Genomic DNA, 16584 nt, shown 5'->3' with positions numbered 1-16584 from the left:
AGCACGCGCGCACGCAGGGGGTGTATGTGAGCAGGTTGTGCCGCGTGACGACGAGCTGGAGGGGACTGCGCAGGCGCGTGACCCCGCGCTCGGTTTTGCGTAGCATGTTGCTAAGGTTTCAGTTTATTGGAAGAAAAAAAGAAAAACCCCTTTTTCTTCCAAATTGGTCCCCCTTTGAAGCAGGACGTCCATGTCGAATCGAGAGGGTGGGACACGCACTCACGCACGCACGCACACACACGCACACGCACATCTCCTTCGACGTGCACAGTGTGAGCCGCCCCGCAGGTTCCATCAGGATGTGTTACACGCCGGGGGGAGAGCGATAATCGGCCGGTTCCCACCGCTGACCGCCGACGGTGTCCTCGCGAACGCCGAGGGACCCCAGCAGCCCACCAGGGAGCCCTGAGCTTTTACCCTGTTTTTTGCCTGACTTTTTCTTTTTTTAATTTTCTAATACACAATATTAGTTTTCATACATCAGGCTGCCCATGGAGCCGCAGCGGTCAGAAGGCTTTTCTCCCTCTTTCTTTCTCGCTCACCCCCATCAGCGAGAGAGAGAGGAGGTCACCAACTCTGGACCGTTTAGGGGTCACCAACCGTGTTCTGCCGACCGCCTACATTCCAGGAAGGAGCCCCATATGTTCCTCCACTTGGTCCCAAACGGGTCACATGGCCTGGCGTACTCAGAGTTGTGCGTGTGTGTGTGTGTGCAGGGTTCGGATTAAATTGCTTGTTTTGTTTTGGTGAACATTTTCATAAAGTTTATATTCCAACCTTTTTCCTGTTTACATTGATTAGCAGATGCTTTTCAGTAAAGTGACTTCCAATGAACTCTATGTAGTGTTATCAGCCCACACACTTTATTCACCACGGTGACTTACACTGCTAGATACACTACTTACAATGGGTCACTCATCCATACGTCAGTGGAACACACACTCTCTGTCACTCACACACTATGGGGGAACCTGAACAGCATGTCTTTGGAGTGTGAGAGGAAACCAGAGCACCCGGAGGAAATCCACACAGACATGAGAAGAACAGGCAAACTCCACACAGACTAAGTGGGTATCGAACCCACGTCCTCTCGCACGATCCAGGCGCTGCGAGACAGCAGTGCTACTCGCTGTGTTGTTTTCCTTCTGCGAGAGAGACGTGTTACGGTCATAATAGACTGTTTATATTGTACCGTGAGACAGGTAGAACAGGTGTGATCGTAGCTCACAGAACACAGGAGACGTAGCTGCTGAATTCACATAAATCAGGTGTGTACTTTTTAAAAAAAAATTTTTTAATTAAAAAAATGTAGCACCGCAACTCCGTGATCTTCCTTTGGTCATGTCGGTCTTTCTTACCTACATTTCTCTGGTATTTCTGCCCAAAGCAACTTATATTGCTGAGTGACTTACACAATTATTTACCTTTTTATGCAGCTGGCTAATTTACTGCAGTAATTTAGGGTAAGTACCTTGCTCCAGGGTATTGCAGCTGGAGCTGGGATTTGAACCCATGACCATCGGGTCCAAAATCAGCAGCTCCAACCACTACACCACCAGCCGTTCCGAGGCATCCGCCAACATCTGTGTTCTTGCAGTAATTTGTGGTGATTGCTATCATGGCTCGAGTGTATTGTCGCTTTTTCTTTCGGCAGCACAGTTTATTGCCATTAAAATCGTTTGCAAAAAGCTCATGTTCGTCGAAATGAGTTCAGACAAACGCCTTTATTTGTTTAAGCCGCTGTAAATAAGATCTCTGCTGCTGTCTTAATCCTGGTCCCACGAACCGATATGAGATGTGAAGCAACACGCTGGTTTAGCAGCAGGATTTATGTGCTTTCCGGAATGTTCCATACCTTCACTGGGGGCAAAGCTGTCTTACTCTCACGTTCGGGAATTTACCATAGCCGGCTGTGGTAAAGACCCAGCGGTATGAGTGAGCCCCGTGGAAATAACCCAGTCAGCGACCTGCGCGGCTCACTCCTACATTTATGGGGGGGGTTGACATTCGTCAAAATGAATTCGGGACACGAGTTACGAATCGCTCGGTATCGGCCGAGAAATTTGACGCGACCGCTCTGTCGGGATGACAATTATCACCTTCTAATTTGTACCTTTTCATATTTCTGTCATGACGGCCGCTGCGGGCCCAGACGGAGCCGGGGCGGCGTCGACGGAATGCGTGAAAGGTCACCTTTCGGAGGCGGCCGGGACGCAGCTGCTGCGAGGGCCATCGCACCTGTCTCTGTTTATTATGTCAGGACGCCGTTTCATTAGGGAGGCTCCTTCTCGGGCCGATCCCTCGGAGACGTCCCGCGGTGCCATGCCCGTGACGAGGCGGGAACGGGCCTCCGTGAGCGTGCGCCACCGCGGCACACCTCATCTGCCAAACGCCGTCGACACGGTGCGGGCGTTTTGCACCTGATAACGTGCACGCGGCCACCAGCGGGACGGCTCGGGTTTACCGCGTTTCACCGCTCTTGTTTATGCTGGAGCCGAGGGTTTCCACGCGGGTCTGGAAAACATCGGAGGTGGAAACAGTGAGCCCTCATTGAGGTGTTACAGCGGCGACGCGGTCGCGACGCACCGCTTGCGGTGCCGCACGGGACTCGACCTCATCCTCACGCTCTTGTCTCCTGCACGCTCTTGCAGAGAGATCGGAGAATATTTACAGAACCATATCGTATTTAACAGCTCTGCTCCATTGCGATGCTTCTTGGAGGCGGTCAGGTGCCGGTTGGCTTTTCGGTGACATGCCCCATGTAAAAATCCTTACTATTGTTATCATTCATTCATTTATCTCACGCCTTTTTTCCAAAGCAACTTGCAGTTAGGATTATACGCTGAGCTGCGTACAGCGATTTACCCACGTATAGAGCAGGGTCATTTTTACTCTATCACTTCAGCTGAAGTACCTGGATCGGGGGAGCGACAGCAGGAGGTGGGATTCGAACCTGCGTCCTTTGATCGCAACATGACGACTGTAGCCAGTATGGCACTTGGTAAAAACAGCAAAAATATCACGCAGCATATGTTCGGGGTATAAAGGAAGCTGTAAGCAGCGCTGTTGGGATGTTACTGTAGAAGACGTAGGCGCGAAAGGAAGAAATTCAGATTCCCTCCGAAAAAATTAAATATTCGTTGAGTCATTAATTCGCCCCAAGGATACTGACAGCTGTCTTGTAAATATTTAAATGTCTTGATCTTGTTTTGCTCCTTAATGAATGTTTACCTTCCTGAGTCGGAGCTCTGCGAAGGCGTGAGGGCGTGCGATCGCCCGTCGGAGCCCTCGCGTTCTGCCGCGGCGCCCCGTCACCCCATTGGGCCGCCGGAGGCCTCGGAAGGCCCGAGCGGTGCGGCGCGGCCATCCTGGCGAGCTCGAACCCGTGGCGGCGCCCTCGCCATTAGGAGCGCAGACCCACGAGCGCCGTCTGGGCTGCCCGTCGACCACGGCAACAGTAACAACAACAAGGAGGGGCGCTGCTGTAAAACTTCCTGAGTGGCCTGACCTCACCGGCGATGGACGGCGCCGCCGCGTAATGCGCCCCCCCCCCCCCCCCCCTCGCTAGCCACGCCCACCCATCGCCACGGCGCCAACATGTTTTCTTGCTCGCTCACCCTCCGAGCCGCCCTCTGCGGTCTTCTCCTCCGCCGGCCGTTCGCGTCCCGAAAATACAACATGTGCCATATCTGCTGCGCCTGCCATCTTTTTTTATTTCATTATTTTTACACAATCCTTCACTTAGAAAAATCGCTCTGCACAGCGAGAATAAATCACAGATATTATTCCCTCGCACGGACAAAATACCGCAGGTCTCCGTATCTCGTCTCCGGGCGCTCGTTCGCGTCCAAATCATTTGATAAGGTTCTTAGGTTCACCTTTTTTCCCCCGTCTCCTTCGACACCACGGAGAGGACTGAGATCACGGTAATTATAAAGTAATTCCTCCATATGTGCGATGTTTTTGCTCGGCGTAGCTCCTGCGAGTCCCTGAGAGGACTTTCTGTTGTACCTTTAGATACAGCGGAGCTGCACTGGTGCAAAAATCATTACAAAATCCCAACATGTTTTTTCTTTTTTTTTTTTAAAACATTTTCTAGGTCTTGTTTGGGAATTAAGGAGACCTGCTGTGAAATTAATTTTCAGCAAGCAGAGGGACTTTAAAAAGGCAATGAAAAGCACAATGAAACGTAACATTTTAGCAATATTTAAACAGTACTGAGAGAGCTGAACTGGAACGCGGGTGGTCTGTCTGATCTTCCTATTGACAGAACCTCTCGAACCCCTGCTGACCTCATGTCTCGATGTCTCGTGCAGCTGTTTACCCGGAGCGGCTTCTTGGGTGACGGTTGGAATGTTTTTTCTTTTTTTTTTTTGATACTGCAGAGTATTTCCTGTTTTCGGATCCTGTGTTTAGTCTACCACGTTCGCACACAAGCCGATCTCCACATCAGACACTTCAGAAGACTCTCGTTTCCTCCGTTGCGCGAATCCTGCGCCGCGCTGGGAATTCTGGGTGTTTTCCTTACCCCGCTTCATTAGAGGTGCTCAGGAGGAGCCTTCAAAATACACTGATTTTTCCCCCCCCCGTTCACATGCCAGGTCAGATTTAAACACGTGAAACAACCATAAGTCAGATGTCCCGCACAGCCGAGACAAGCAAGATCCGGACTTATAGGCCAGTGGGGCGGCAGGACTGTGACAGTGGGGCGGCAGGACTGTGACAGTGGGGCAACGGCCTGGAAAAGTGTTTTTTTTTTTTTTTTGGACGGCACAGGACTGGTTGGTAAAAATTATTCTAATATCTGTAATTATTATTATAATTTTTTTTTGCATATTTAAATTTATTCATTTAGCTCACACTTCTCTCCAAAGTCACTTACAGTGGTGGGTTTCTTACAATTATTTACCCGTTTATGCGGCTAGGTTATTTTACCGGAGCAAGTTAGGGTAATTAGAATTAGGAGAGATTTAAACCCATAACCTTCGGATCTAAAGACAGCAGTTCTAATCACTGTGCTACTGGCTGCACCCAACTGTGTAAATCAGAGAAGCTGAAAGTGGCGCGATGCTGACGAATGTTGCGCGTCTGTATGATGGTCATCAATCTGGACTGATGAGGGGATTGGGGAGAGGCTGTAATTTACATTACTTTTATTATTACTTATTTATTCATTTTCATGTACTTTGAAGTTAATTTGAAAGAAATAATTAAACAGCCTCGCTGCGACACGCTGCCCTCAAGTCTGCTATAGGCTCCGAACCTCCGCGACCCTGCACTGGACAAGCAGTTATTAATAATGCATGAAGGAATGGTTGGAATTTCTGTTTATCGTGTTTTTCTGGGTTATTTATAAAGTCCAGCTGGTAAACAAGTGGAGAGATGTCTGTATTTATAACTTTATAATCGCTGTAAGCAACTTTCAGTTGTGTCCTGGAAAAAGTTTTGTTGGAGCTATGAACAAACAGAGTTATGAATAGGCTTCCAGCCCCAGTTGGGCTTTTGGAAGTGTATTCATTTGTTAGTATTTTATTATAATTGTTATTATATGTTATTAATTATTTTTGGCATCTATAAGTACTTGCATTACATAGAGACAAACAAAGAGACGGGAATGTAGCTTTTTTCTGCATTTTACAGTAGGTGGGACACGTGATACAGGAACCACTGCATTTATACAGTGTAATTTTTGTTGATAACACATGAATTTTGTGAGGAAACGTTGCCGTGTTCCGCGCTGTCGAATTCCACCCTGTTCTTCTGCGCTAATGGTACTGAACTAAAGGAAAAGTTCATGTTAACAAGATGCTCTGCTTTGAAAAGTGATATGAAGAAGGTTGAATTAATCATCAGAGCTCAGCGTTGCATCATTTGGCGCTCGAGGAGCGGCGCGACGGCCAGATCGCTCATCTCTGGACACGCGTCGACTTGGCCCTTTCAAGTTCCCGATTGACTGTGAGATCGTCGGTTCGGCCATTGTGGTTTCAGCCCTAATGTTGGGTGAATAAATCATGGCGTCGGCAGCCCCTGTTTGTGATGTATTTAGAGCCGAAGAATGGTGTACGTCGTTTGTTTCGATTACGGTGATGCGGTTCGGGACTTTGACTGGCGGGAGATGTGACCGTCTGGGGACGGGGGGCCCGTGGAGTCCCTACTACTTCGGGTCCGTCTTCGCTGCGGGCCCTCCTTGTCCTTCCATCACTTTGGCGACTCTTTTCAACTTCTACATTTATTAGTTTGTCACACGCTTTTCTCCAAAGTGAAGCATAATTCAGAATAAACAAAAGGCCATCAGCAGCAGACAAAAGAGCTTCGGACACAGGTTAACGAACGCATCGAGTGTGTCTCACACCACCGTGTTGCTGGTTCACATCCCTCCAGTCCACTCCTATAGGAGTGACATTCAAATAGCAAATGCATAGATGATCATAGCAGACGGCGTTGGACTCTTTCGTGGCTCTCAGAGAGATGGGTTTAAGGCCCTTCTTCATTGTGGGAGGGATTCAGCAGCTCTGAGGGACAGAGGGAGCTCATACCACCACAACGGGGACAAAACCAAGAACCCGCAAGTGTTCGACTTTGGACCTTCGTGAGCAGGACAACCAAGCGGTCAGCACTCGTGCACCCGGGGAAGACTCTAGCTCATTTCTTTAACTCCACCCACTACCTGGAGTCTTTCTAGCATCTCCTCAGTCACAGGACTGACTCACTGCACCACCGACTCCTCTGCCTGAGTCACTCTGCTGACTCCTCGCACCTGTCCCTCGGTAACGGCCTGTATTTCGGTGGTGTAAAGGACGCTCCCACTACGGTTCACAGCGGACACCTGGCGCTCTGATGTAACACCATAGTGGCACCGTCACGAGCTAAATGCCACCGATAACCACTTTGCAGCGCTGCCACGCCACGCAAAAGGAGCCCCAGTTGGAGGGAGGGAGGGAAGGTGGGGCAGAGAGACGGTGCCAGCGTGTCTCAGTGCAGCTCCCAGAGGGAGGACAGAGTGGGTCGTGCCCCCACACCCCCCTGGTCCAGCTGTGCTTGGGCGGCTGCTGCAGAGGGGGCCCTTTGCTGTATCGGCGTGGCACGAGGCCGCACCAGGGGACTCACCGGGACCGAACGTCCCCTGGGTTGGGTTCGTGTGCAAACTGCAACTGGAAATCAGCTCCCGAGCGCTGTTTATGCGCGTATGTGTGTGCGTGTGTGTGTATGTGAGCGCGCGCACACGTGACATACGACTCTTTGACCGAATTAAACCGGGTTTTATCTCACAGATGGCGTGAGCGGCTGCCGTTGAGACGCCAAGGCCGCCCGCCGCCAGGGGTGCTTTTATCTCAGCTTTTTGTTTATTTCCCCTTTCCCATAGGACCCAAACTACCTACCGGTGCTGCACCGTGTCACCGTTTTGATTGGCGCAGCACCGTTTTTTTGAACTGATTCGAGGAGTGCGCTCGCTGTGATTGATATCCGTAATTGGCCGACGCTGCCACAGGGGAGCGCCGCCTTCTTATGAAACACGGGCCCCTAATTTATCCCCTCGGTGGGACGGGCTTGCGCTCCACATCTACAGCAGTTTGTAAATCCCAAAATTATCCCGATCACATTGTTACCGTGGTACAAACACGAGCAGTGATGTGTAGCAGAGCTTTACGCTGCATTCCAACACTCCCTGAGCTCCGAGCTACACAAATTATTACTAACCTCTAGTCATCTACCATTACTTACAGTGTTGGGTAAGCAACTTTACCCCAGTTTACCCATTCATTCAGCAGGGTAGTCTTACCCTATCAGTTCAGGGTAAGTACCTTGATCAAGGTTACTACAGCAGGAGGTGGAATTCGAACTGGGCACCTTTGACCACATGGCAACAACTTTGACCGCTGCGCCACCTGCTGCCGTGTCATTATGTGCAAAGTCCCATTATACTACAGTTATTCTCAAGCATCGCGTGGGATTTTAACGTGACACATTAGCGTGTTCTCACCGCAAAACCACCTTCGCCTCAGTTCAGCTCATTTCAAGGCCCCATGAAAACGGCGCCTTGTTTTTACACAGTGGAAGAAATAGAGACAAAACACAAAATGTGCAAACACACCCGATGACCAGTAGGAGGAGCATTGGTTAAGGAGCTATCTTGTTGATCTGTGCGATGTGTGTTCGTCTCCGAGGAGAGGGGTGGAAACTGGTGTTGGGGCAGCTGGTGGCACGGTGGTTAGTGCCATCGCTGCATTCTGAAGGTACCGAGTTTGAATCCAGTTTCCTGCTGCGGTACCATTTATGTGGGCTACTACTTCAGGTGTTTACCACAAACAATTAAAACAATGTGTAAGTATTGTAAAGTTATCAATATCGTAGCACATCTTGGGTAAGTAAAGGTCAAAAATAATAATGACAATAATAAGGAGAGTGATGCAGAGCTGTGCAAGTTATTAGCAGTCTGGACACAATATCAGATTTTAAGAGGTTCAGTCATAATGTATTTATGGTACAGAACCGTTCGCAGCAGGTTTTCTTCCATTCTGAGGTGGGTCTGAGATGCGAACGTGAAACAGATAAAAATGCTAAATAATTTTATTTTCATTAAATTGGCCCTTTTGTAATAAGACCCCGAGGACAGTAGTTGTTGGAGACACATTAATAGATTAATAGTCCATCATAGACATTCTGTCTCATTATATCAACATGAAAATATCATAAATGAAAATATGCATCATAACACATCTATGAGGAACAAAGATAAAAAAGGGGGTTTTGGTCTCCTGATGTTTCACTGTGAAATTTAATAAAATTAACAGTTATGACAGAATGTCCCCAGCTGAACATCTTCAAACCCCAACTTTCTTACAACCAGTTTTTTTTATTTTTTTACTTTTATATTTCATACTTTTCATTCTTTCTTTTACATCTTTTGGCATGTTCCTGCATTGATTTACTGTGTTTTTATTTTATTTTTTGTTTTATATATATTTTTATTTACCTTCAGTAAATCTTGCTGCATTTTTTTATTTCTGTTTTATTTTTTTAGTATTATTTTGCTGTAAATTTTGCATGTTCTTTTTTTTCATTTTATTATTTTTTGTTTTATTATTGTATTTTTATTTATTTTTCCAGTAAATTCACGGAATGTTCCTGTAGGTTTACAATCGTGTTATCCGTTTTCAATTTTACTTTTGTTTATTTTTTCCAAGTAAACCTGCGGTAGATTTATTATGTAGGTTTATTTATTAGGCTGTAATTTACTGCGGAAGTTATTTTTATGTTGTTTTATTATTTTTAAATTCCCTTTTTCCAATAAATCTCCTCATGATTTGCACATAAAACAGACAGGTTTTTGCTCCTCTGTGAATCACAACGAGCCTGGAAATTCATTAACTTCTCCGTGAGAAGCGCGGACAGAAGTCATCGCCTTCATCACCATCATCATCATCATCATCATCATCATTACCGCCGACATCATCCACATCTTCATTACCTTCATCCTCATCATCCTCATCATCCTCACCCTGCCTCGTCACTCCTCACTCGTGTTTCGCGACCCCCGCGGCGCAGATCCACGCGCTGATTGGACGGGGAGTGGGGGTGGGGTTGGGGTGGGGGGCGTTGAGAGTACAGTTGGGGGGAAAAAAATAAAAAACACACGGACTCACTCCGCGAACACACCTTTCCTTCCCTCCTCCGCCCTCCATAAAACCGTCCGCGTGAGCGGCACTCGCGCGGTCACCGAGGAAGGGATGCTGTCGGCGGGGCGCCGTGACTCGTGAGCGCGCATCGCACGGGAGCGCGCACTGCGGGACGCGCACCGCTCCACTGCCCGCTCTCTCTCTCTCTCTCTCTCTCTCTCCCCCCGCGTCACTCCGCGTCGCTCCCACTCGGCTGGAAGGCTCCTTGGCGGACACACACGTGAACCTGCTCCGCGCGTCCAAGTGCTGCTTGGCGGGCAACGCGCGCGCCCCGCGATCCGCCCCGTCGCCTTCTCCGTCCCCGTTATTGTCGCTCTCGTTGTCGCTGCCGCCGGCGGAGAAGGGCGGCCGCGTTCACGCGCTTTAACGGCTGCGTGCGCGCGATGAGGACGCGCGGCCCCGGGACCCTCTGACTCTGACACACACACACACACACACACACATACGGATAGGAAAAGAGAGCGAGAGGGAGAAAGAAAGAGAGAGGGGAGGGTAGAGGCTGCGCGTCCCCGTCCTCGTGCCCCTCCTCCTCCTCCTCCTCTTCGGACGGGCCCGAGTCGCTCATCATCTCCTTCATCTTCATCTTCATCAGTGGTGAAGTTTGCGTGTGGCTCGGACCCTGGGATGTCGACGAGCTTCGGCAGGTAGGAGTGCCCGCGCGCACAGCCCCCCCACACACACGCACGCGCGCCCTGGCACACACTTCGCTACGCGTCTGTTTTTCTGTTCTTACTAATATTTATTGTTATTATTATATTGTCGTTCTGGTTCTTATGCCGTATCTTTGTTGTCCGTGCGGGAAGGCGGTGCTCGCGGTGGGTGGTCGTCCTAAGCGCGAGCGCGAGCGTGTCCGCCTCCCTCCCTCCCTCCCTGCACACACTTTTCCGCTGTACTTTTTCAAATTAAAGTATCAGTCGGAGTAACAAAGGAAACGGCTCTTCTCGCATTTTAAGAGCAGCAGTTGGTTTTTGATTCCTTTCTTTCCTAAAAAAAAATCTTGTAATTGTAAGAGAAGGGCGCTCGCGTGTCTCCTTTATGTGTCACTCGCGTGACACTGAAGTGCGCGCGCCCCTCGCCTCGCCTCGCTCCAGCGAAAGCGGTCGGGTTGGATGGGAGGTGATCGGTTAACGACGATGAGTGAAGTGTTGCGCACGAGAGCGTGTGTGTGCGCGTGTGTGCGCGCGCGCGTGTCTTTGTGACACAGGTAGTTTCCCCTCACTTTGTCCTCAGATTTGCGTGTGTGTGTGCGTGCGCGCGCGCAGAGCGGGAGAGAGAGAATAGTAATACATTATGTGAAACGTTGTTACAGTGATGTGTCCAACACGACATGATGATGTGCAGTGAAAGTGAAAATACTGGGAAACAGTGCGCGCGTGTTATTATTGTAATGAATAGATAATCATATAATACTGTCTGTGTGCAGTGAAACACGGTGAAACGCAGTGAACGTACAGAGTCACAGAGTGCGGTACATAATAGACACGTGTGTGTAGCAGTGTGATACGTGTCGGTGGAACGAAGAGCGCAGTTGCGGAGCGGAGTCGCGTCTCGCGCGCTCTTCCCGCGTCTTTTTCTCCCGCGATCCGGCTCCAGTTTGGGCTCGAGCTCGTGTCGCGGCGCGAGGCGCTGGAGGAGCGCGCGTACGATTACGGTGCTGATTATCGTTATGTACATTGGAGTGCGGTGTGTTTTTTTTTTTTTTTTTTTTGGGGGGGGGGGCGGTGTCTTCTCGCGCGCAAATCAATCGCAAGTAAAAGTGTGTGTGTGTGTGTGTGTGTGTGTGTGTGTGTGTTTACTCCTCGCACTGCTCACGGTGTGTGAACTTGTGCGCGCGGATATTTCCGAGGTCAGAACAGAACCGCTGCCGTAAGCGCGTGGCTCTTAGTTTAAATCGTCACACATCATGTATGTGATGAGAGAGAAGAGACATGGTGGGTGAGATTCGGATGCGGGGTTGTTGTTGTTATTATTATTATTCTTATTATTATTATTATTGATGTTGTGAATGGTTATTTTTGCGGTTGCTGTTGTCATTGTACTTGTAGCGTTATGTGGAATTATTATGTGTCCAACGCTAAAGGAGCGGCTTCAAAGGCGCCGCAGCGCGCGCTCTCGTCGGGGCGCATCCGTTAGACTGTGGAATCCACACTGCAAAGTCCTCCGTCTCCTTCTCCGTGGGGGGGAAAAAAAAAAAAAAAAAACAGCTACTTCTCAACGTCAATTGTGCAACATATGAAGTGCCTTCTAAATATTATGCGTTGAGGGCCTTTTGCTAATAACTCACTGTTAAAAATGTAAATGTCAAAACCTCTTTGAATTTAAGCACGTCGGCCGGGGTGGCCCACTATTATCACTATTATTTCGTTATTATCCACGGTAATAATAATAATAATAATAATAATAAACCCCACAATACTAACACCGAATAAATGAAAAATTACAGCCAGTGTCATGTCAGAGGAAGAGATGTGCACATATAATTTTGTTTAATGTGTTACTCTTGGCGATGTGGCCTTGTGTAAAACAGTGTAAAACGGTACGTGCGGCTCCTCCGCATCGGTGTCACAGGCTGCTGCTTCGAGACACATGGAAAGACTCGAACGGGTGCAGCTCCGAACAGAGGCCCCTTATTCCCTCGAAATAAGACGTTAATTGGAAAGGTGTGCCGGCTCGTCGCCGGGACGGGGCCTCGGAAGCGGTACCTTTCTGACTGCGTCTCCGCGGCTTCGGCGATGCTCTGCTCGTGGTTCGAGTGCGCGGAGCAGGGGGCCATCCCTGCATCGCTGTCTAATTGCCCTGAAAACGGAGACGCGGGATGAGAGATTCCTGGAACATCCTAAATAGGCTTTTGTTGTATCATTATGGAGCAGAAATGAGCAGGGTGCAAGAGTGCAGCGTCCTGAAAGGGGCCCAGCTTCTCTCCCAGCATGTTCACCCGGAGGAGAATTACAAGAAAAGTTGGGTTTTTGCTCAGAATGCAGACCCTCTGCTCATGTATCTGTTGTGATAATTTGTTGTTTTTGGCCTGGCCGTGCACTTGGAACTTGCCGTGGTTGTTTTTATTATTTTTGCTCCTGAACGTTTTGCGTGATTGTGTGTGATGTGTGTGTTTTTCGGGGCACGCGCTTTGATTTCCCATTATCTGTGCGCCCCGTCGTTCCCGGTGGATCTCGGTGTCACGGCTCGGCCTGCCTCTCATTTCAAGTTCCCGGAGCGAAAAGAAAAGAAGCAGTTTTTGGCGTTTTCTTGCGGAAATGCGCACCTTCCCTCCCACGGTCACCTTTGGCCAACCCCGTTTCTCGGTTATTTGTCATTTTTCTTTCAATGTGCAGCTCGGTCATTGTGTTGTGTGTTTAGTCATTTCTGTAATTTTGAAACGGTGAATGTGAAATGCCGCGGCCGAGGTGCGTGCCTCAGTTACCTCCTCCTTTCACACCCTTCTGATAATATTTTGCGTGTTTATTAATAATTTTTTAAAATGTCAGTTCAGCTTCCTTTATGAAGTCTTGTTTACTCCCGTCTGTATTTTTGTAAACGCAGTGTTGTCTTATTAATGTTTTCGCACAGAGAAGCGGCTCGTGGGGCCATGTGCATCTCCACTAAAGTTCTAATCAGTTTGTGACAGGGCCCCGTGCTGGGGTCCAAACGGTGTCCGCGGAGCGTACGTCGATCCGAATGGACCTCCCAGTGATTGATAGGGTCCTCTCTGGGGTCTGACGTGTCGTTTGTCTCTCGGTGGCACGCGTGGGGTTCTTCCGCTGGGTGTTGGACGGCAGCCCTGCGTCAGAGTGGGCTGGGGGAGGGGAGGGGGGGGGGGCAACAAAAAGGGATAACTCCTCGTTTTTTGTTGTTTGTTTTCTTGATGACGTAAACAAAGTGTTCGCGTGGCCGTCCTGCTGCTGGAGATGAAAGTGGTGCCACCTTTGCATTTCCAGGCCCAAGAAGAGGGGGCGATGAAGTCACGCCCCCTCCAGGGGGTTGGGGCAGCTGGAGGGGGGGGGGGGGGGTGACTGTGAGGTTTCATCATGCTCCCTTTCTGTCTCCCGCCCGCTGTGTTCTTTTTCTCTCTCTCTGTCTCTTCCTCTCTCGCACACATACACACATATACACAACAAAGTGATGCAAAAATGCGTGTTCCGTGACGCAGAAGTCGGAAGACGGAGGTAAAATGTGCGCGTCCTTCGTTCTTAACGCAGCGGCAGCAAGCGTACGATCCTTTCCGCGTCTCCCGTTGACCGCATTGTTTTGCACCTAACCTCGGTCATGCGTCGTCTTTTGGGTGGAGGCTCTGCAGTCCGGCCGCACGCCCAGCAGGTAACAAAGGCCAGACTCGTTCTTTAGCCGGACTCCACTTACCTCTGCGGTTCTTGCTGTAGTCTTACAAGCTGAGGGGGTGGGCGAGCGGTTGTGCGGGGTTTTCCCACCCCCCCCCCCCGACATTACCGCAACCCTCGCGGCATGTTACCGGAGGAGGAAACCGGCAAGGCCAAAGGCGAGCGACGCCGTGCTCCTATGCCGCGTCCCGCCTGACCCGGGGGGGTTCGATGTTACCGTGTCGACATGCGGACCGTGTGGGGCGAGAGGTTGCCGTTCAGCCCCGCTGACCCCGCACCTGCTAAAACGGAGATTTTTCGCCCGAACCGGTGCGGTGGCTTTGTTTGCGGTAATGGAGGAGGAGGCCGACGTGCGGCTCAGCGATGCGAAAGGCCTTATAACTCGTGCTCGTGAACTCTGGAGGTGGAACGCGGGTGAAATCATTATGGTAGAGAGAGACGCCTTACCCCATATGTACAGACACAGTGCGGTAAATGGGCCTTTGTTTTTCCACAGAGTTAAATGCAGATTTTCAGTTAGCAGACATTTTTTTGTTATTTATTTAAATTTTTTTTTTGATATTTTCCCTATTCTTAATTTGGAATTTTTTACAGATTTTTTTTTTTAGTTAAACATTCCATAGGAAAAAAGACCCCTTTTCTCCGAACACTGACTGCAGTTTAGCTTTATGCAATTCCTCATTCTTATTACAATTAAAATCTTCTAGTGAAATTATCAGTTTATCAACTAAATAAATTATCAGTTTTTTCTCTGAAGCTATCAGTTTTTTTCTCTGCTGGTGAAGGTTCGAGCCATCCTATAAATAAATTGTAAGAAACCTGCATTTTTATAGACATTGTGATTTTTTATATGACTCCAAATATTAACATGAGGGACTGAAAATTTTTGAATAACCTTTTGTACCTCTCTTTGCTTTCCTAGTGGCTTTTCTGCAGCGCTCCTCCACTCTGTGTTTGTGTGTCTGTCTTTTTGCATATATTCAATCAAAAATGTTGAAACGGTGAAGGGGTCTGATGTTCCCCACTGCCTGGGTGGAAACGTCTGTGTGATGCAGGCGTCCCGCATTCGAACCAGCGACAGACAGCGAAGGCAGATGTTGGGTTTGATAGGCGACTCACAAAGGGCCCGTGTGTGGCGGTGAAACGGAATAAAAACCCCATCGGCGAGAAGCTTCCGTAGCCCTCTGCCTGCTCCCTCAACACAGGTTTTCACTATATTTTTGAATATTTTGTTAACGTCACCAGTTTTTTTTAATGTAAATTCTTTTTGTAATTTTAATGTAAAAATGAACCTTAATTCATCCTTATTGTCATTATACAAAATTAAATTTCTGCAACACCCCGAGTGTGGTGCGACATGCATATTCCGCGATGTGCTGTAATATATAGATCTTTTTAAAAAAAACGTATCTGGATGTACGGCGTACGTGGCATCCGGATAATTTTTTGAACGTTTTAAATATTTGAGCGTACGGGTTCCGCACCGGCCCGGTGTTTCCCGCTGCGGTCGCGCGTACCGTAAGCGAGCCGCGTGTCCCGTGGCAGACATTTTGTACCCTCGGCGTCTCGGGGAGAGAAAACATGGAGGAGTCCCCGGCCGCGGTTCACGTTCCCTCACCTGTTCTGTAAGCGAGACGGCGGGGCGAACCCGAGCTGCCCTCCCTGCCCCGCGCGGCGGTTCGCCGGCAGGTGACTCGGGCCTCGCGCTCCTCTCGCCGGAGGGTCGCGACCCCGACTCGGCCCGCGACCGCGGTGCTCTTCTCATCTTTTGTTAACGCCGACATCGCACCGGCCCCTTCTTTATTTACGGACTCCGCCGGGTAACCTTTCTAACTTCCCGCGTCGCTTACAAGTGAAATAATGTGTTGAGGGCGAGTGGAGTCGAAGCGAGTCGAAGCGAGTCGAAGCGAGTCGAAGCGCTCTGCAGTAGCTGCTTTTTCGGGAACTTTAAGCTGAGCATTTTCTTCAGGAGTAAATATCCGTGTTCATTAAATTTTAACTAAGCTTTTAGCTTTGTAAATGCTTCTTCTGGCCAGCAGGTGGGGTAGTAGTTTGGACTGCTGCTTGTAGTCTGAAAGTCCTGGGTTTGAACCCCTCCGCCTGCTTCAGTACCCTTGATCGAGGTGCTTCTTCTGAAGCAATACAGTAAAATTACCCTGCTACATAAATGGGTAAAGCAGTGTAAGGTTGAGTATTTCATGGAAAAAGCTATAAGATAAATAAGTAAATAGAGATTAATAATAATAATAATAATAATAATAATATGCATACAGTTGTGCCTCAATTCAAGAAAGTTAATATACAGTATTCCTTATTTTGTTTCCACGCTTTGAGGCACCTTTTATAACAGGTACTGAGCCAAAATTTTGGGATATCTGGTAAATCAAGCACTGCCAGTGATGTTTCAGTGTGGCTTTTAAAGTAGAGCTTTTGCTGTTGAAATCAGTTCATCTAGACGGATAATAAAGCTGGTCGCGGAACAGCTGTACGGTGGTACCTTGGATCCGAGGATGACGACGCCGAGCGAACGGCTCTCGCGGGACCGCGGGGCCCAGGATCCGATTTTGGTGAAT

The 16584-nt window shown here is 49.0% G+C and overlaps 1 protein-coding gene across 4 annotated transcripts in view; it reads left to right on the top strand.

The window, feature by feature from the left end:
• The first annotated feature begins 10134 nt into the window (after positions 1–10134).
• tenm3 (teneurin transmembrane protein 3) overlaps positions 10135–16584 on the top strand; it is a 199731-nt gene continuing 193281 nt past the window's right edge. For all 4 annotated transcript variants that reach the window (XM_029258794.1, XM_029258797.1, XM_029258796.1 and 1 more), the window contains exon 1: positions 10135–10321. The gene's annotated coding sequence lies outside the window, so the exon portion shown is untranslated. The remainder of the gene's footprint in view (positions 10322–16584) is intronic.

This window comes from Scleropages formosus, chromosome 16 (genome assembly GCF_900964775.1).
Source record: "Scleropages formosus chromosome 16, fSclFor1.1, whole genome shotgun sequence".
NCBI lineage: Eukaryota > Metazoa > Chordata > Actinopteri > Osteoglossiformes > Osteoglossidae > Scleropages > Scleropages formosus.
The sequence above is the reverse complement of the archived record's forward strand: the minus strand, read 5'-3'. Positions and strand labels throughout refer to the sequence as shown.